Genomic DNA, 5,032 nt, shown 5'->3' on the forward strand with positions numbered 1-5,032 from the left:
AAAAAAAAAAAACAAACAAAACAATGGACCATAACCCATAGAATACAATCAACATCCAGGACTCCATACTGATATAAATAAATAATTGAATAAATAAATAGAGGGGAGAAGAGAAAGCTTTTCATTACAGCAGACTCCCAATTACTAAATGAAGAAGGAATGATGGAATGAGAAAATCACCATTTAGCAAACACCACAGTTATAATGATTCTAGATAAGAAACATCAATGGAAAAACAGGTGGTAATGAAAATATGAAAACAAATTATTTGCATAGTCTCAAAGTATCTTCCCACAAGATAATGATTAATTTCAAAGGACAAAGGTAGTAACTTTGGGGAAACCTGGAGACACCACCTTAATGAAATGAGCAAAGTTGACAGCACCATCATGAAACATGTTGGCATTTGGTACTTCCTGATCTGATGCACAGAGAAGGATACAACATCACTTCTGTATGTATTTCCCCCCCAAATGCAAGACCTGAATTTAATCATGGAGAAACATCAGGCAATCTCAGATTGATGGACAGTCTCCCCCAGAATGGCCTAGATCTCCTCAGAAGTGTCAAAGTCATGAAAGATAAGGGTTGAGGACTAAAGATTGCAGGAGACTAAGGAGAAACGACACCTGAGTGCAATATAGGGTCTCTGATTGGAGAACAAAGGACATTAGTGGGACAATGGCAAAATTTGAGTAAGGTCTGCAGGTTAGTGAACAGCATTGTATGCATGTTAATTTGCTGATTTTGACCATTGAACAATGGTTATGTGAGACCTTAACATGAGTGGAAGCTGAGTGAAAGGTATAAGAGAAATCCCATACTTACTGATTTTGTAACTTTTTTGTAATTATTTGAAAATGAAAAGTTAAAAAATTAATTAAAAGTAAACTGACTCTTCCACTAAATAGTTTCCCTATACATTTAAAACATGGTTAGAATTAAGAAGTGGATTTACCTAAATTAAAAACACTTCTATTGCACTTCTTATGCATTTCTTTTGGTCCATTCTCTATATGATCAGTCTCTTCATTCCAATTTGCTATATGCAAGCAGATTTCAAAACCATTTGCATGGTAATATCTTGAAGACTCTCCCTCTCTGCTTCTCTGTCTCTCTCAGACATATGGCCCTGCACTATTTTTTCCTTCCCATACTTCTCCTGTCCTTCCCAATCAAAACAGATGGATGAGTGGGTAGATGGATGGATGGATAAAGCCAAAGAGCATGCTCAGCTAGCTCTTGGGGACAGAGCTGAGGCCCAGATAGGAAAAACATGCCTGGGAATGAAGCTGTTTGGGAGGAAGACTCCAGAAGTCAAAGAGGAAGGCTGGGAGGACCCATCGCCATTTGGAAGCAAAGCAGGGCCATCTCAAGGAGTTCAGAGTACATGTTACAGCTCTGGAGGGAGGAAAGTCAGGGGTCGTGCCCCAGTGGAAGCACCGTGAGGTGGCTGAGGTCTGGCCTGATGTAGGGATGCTGCATATCTCCTCCAGGTCACCCTGCAGACAGTTCTCCTCATTGCTCCCTGCATCTTGGTGTCCAAGGTTTTTTCTGGCCAAGAGGGTGGTTAACCAGCACAGGGCAGTATGAAAGTGCTCAGCTGGAGTTCATGCCACTGAGTGATGGGAATTGGTGGGTAAATATCTCAGCTTCCCTGCTCTTTGTATAGGACAACAGTGAGTTGTGTTCCACACATGTCCCCAGAGGGTCTCCAGTGGGATGGAGCTCCCATCGCCTATACCACATGCCCTACCTTCCCTGATCACGCTCCCATTCCTTCACTGAGCTTCCCGAATCACCTTCCAAATCAACCACATGCATCCAAATCCTCGTCTCAGAGTCTGCCTTTGGGGAGACCCCCAGCTAAGACACTGGGGAGAGGGATCTTTCCCTAACTTCACAGACACCAATGCTGCAGGCTCTGTCTGTCTCCGATGGAATGGCCCTGCTAATTCCATGTCTTCTGTCAGGCTCATGCTTCATGCCCTTTGAGGATGGCCCAGAGCACTTGACCTTGTTTACCTCCACCACTCCCTAACTTTGAGAAGCAGATTGGATTCTCCCTATGATTCTGGTCCAGCCTGGCTAAGCCGTCCAGGTCCACACAGCTCAGATGCTAAATAGGTGATCATGTCACCAAACCCAGTTGAGGGAGACCTAAGGATCGACCCCGGACAGCATTCATGATGGTGAACTCCTTCACTTCCCTGGGATCAAAGCACAACCAGACCAGCCTGAACTACTGGGGCGATCCCTGAGGATGAGGAGGTTCTAATTACCCTGTTGGAAGGTAGTCAGGACACCTCCTGTCAGTAGCAATTAGTATAAATCTCTTAGTGTCCACTTAGTTTCTCTATTAAGTTGTTGGAAATGTTTCATTTTCTTTATGGACCTGTATAGGCTTGAAAAGGAAAATATTTTAACAAAGAAGCTGAATGATCCAGGCAGAAAGTTGCCATGCTTAACTCCTACAATTAATTTGTTTCTTGAAGAGAATGCCATTCAATCCCCATCTGTTTTAAGTGATGTCTTTTTCTGATTGTCAAAAGGAGTATATCCTCATGTAATGAATCTGGAAAGGCACAGCTCTGAAAATAAAAATCAGTGTCTGCATAAAATCTAGGTTAACATTTTGGGGTCTTGTGTTTTCTTTTGTCGGCATTATATAGAATTGTAGATGCTTGCATGTACTTACACAGAATTAGAAAATCTGTATTATATTGCACTTACAAAATTCTACTCTCTCTGTTTTAATCTGGCATTATAATATTAACATTTTACCTTGCCATGATTCATTTGTAAAATAATTTTAGTGGTTGCATTCCATTGAATGAATACACTATAACCTATTTATTTTCCCACTGTACACTTAAGTTAATTATAATTTTTGGTATTATTAAACAGTGCTTTGATATCTGTACATAAATGTTGCTGCAATAGATATCTATGTACATATTTTGACTTTCCTATTATTTCCTATGGTTGGTTCCTACATGGAGAATTATAAGGCCAAGAGTACAGACTTATTTAAGACCAAATTCTTATTAAAAGGGCTGCCCCAACTTATGACCACCAGTGTATTAATGTGCTCATTTAACTGTTCATTTAAAAACAACTTTACTAACTTGATAGGAGAAAAATGGCCTCCCAGTTTTGTTTAATTTGTTGTCCTTTGCTTGGTAGTGAAGTTAATATTTTCTTCTGTGAATTTTTTGTTTATATTCTTTGCCTATTTTTCTATTAGAATTTTGGTGTATATAAACTTCAAGTAGTATGAAGTTTATATGCAATAAAAATAGAAACATTTGGTCTATCACATTTATCGCAAATATTTTTCCAGTCTTTCATCAGACTGTAAACTTACTGTGCTTTTAGAAAGTTTGTTGATGTGTATTTCTAGTTTTTAAAAAATGATTTCAATTTTTATAGTTAATTCTTTACCATCTCCAGGATTTATTTTGATATAAATGGCCTACTTCTGTTTTATAAGGAAATTATTTTACATTTAAAACTATTTAGTTAAGTATTTTAAGTAAAGAGCACTAGAATTTTTCTTTTTTAAGCTGATAGCTAAAGTTACACTTTGTCCAAGCTGGAGGTATGACACTCCCTGACTTCAGACTATACTACAAAGCTACAGTCATCAAAATGGCATGGTACTGGCATTAAAAACAGACACATAGATCAATGGATGTGTGACCCAGAAATAACCCCAAACACCTATGGTCAATTAATCTACAACAAAGGAGGCAAGAATATACAAAGAGAAAAAACAGTCTCTTTGATAAGTGGTGCAGGGAAAACTGGACAGCTACATATAAAAGAATGAGATTAGAACATTTCCTCACACTATATATAAAAATAAACTCACAAAGGATTAAAGACCTAAATGTAAAATCTGAAACCTCAAAACTCCTAGAAGAGAACATACGCAGAACACTCTGCCATGAAACATAGCAATATTTTTTAAAAATCTGCCTCCTAAGGCAAAAGAAGTAAAAGCAAAAATAAGCAAATTTGGTCCACTTAAACTTAAAAGCATTTGCACAGCAAAGGAAAACATTGACAAAATGAAAAGACAATGGGAGAAAATATTTGCAAATGCTATGACCAACAAGGGGTTAATATCCAAAATATATCAACAGCTTATACAACTCAGTATCAAAAAAACAAACAGCCCAATGAAAAAAATGGGCAGAAGTCCTGAGAAGACATTTCTCTGAAGAAGACATACGGATGGCCAACAGGCACATGAAAAGATGCTCAACATCACTAATAATTAGAGAAATGCAAATCAAAACTACAATGAGGTATCACCTCACGCTAGTCAGAATGGCCATTATCAAAAAAATCTAGAAACAATAAATGCTGGAAAGGGTGTGGTGAAAAGGGAACCCTCCTGCACTGTTGGTGGGAATGTAAATTGATACAACCACTATGGAAAACAGTATGGAGGTTCCTTAAAAAACTAAAAATAGAACAACCATATGACCCAGCAATCCCACTCCTGGGCATATACCCTGAGAAAACCACAATTCAAAGAGATACATATACCACAATGTTCATTGAAGCACTATTTACAATAGCCAGGACATGGAACCAACCTAAATGTCCATCGACAGATGAATGGATAAAGAAGATGTGGCACATATATACAGTGGAATATTACTCAGCTATAAAAAGTAATGAAATTGAGTTATTTGTAGTGAGGTGGATGGACCTAGAGTCTGTCATACAGAGTGAAGTAAGTCAGAAAGAGAAAAACAAATACTGTATGCTAATACATATATATGGAATCTAAAAAAAAAAAAATGGTACTGATGAACCTAGTTGCAGGGCAGGAATAAAGAGGTAGACATAGAAAATGGACTTGAGGACATGGGGTGGGAGGGCGAAGCTGGGGCAAAGTGAGAGTAGCATCGACTTATATACACTACCGAATGTAAAGTAGTTGGCTGGTGGGAAGCAGCAGCATAGCACAGGGAGATCAGCTCCGTGCTTTGCGATGACCTAGAGGGGTGGGATGGGG

Source organism: Balaenoptera ricei, chromosome 15 (genome assembly GCF_028023285.1).
Source record: "Balaenoptera ricei isolate mBalRic1 chromosome 15, mBalRic1.hap2, whole genome shotgun sequence".
In the NCBI taxonomy this organism is placed as follows: Eukaryota; Metazoa; Chordata; class Mammalia; order Artiodactyla; family Balaenopteridae; genus Balaenoptera; species Balaenoptera ricei.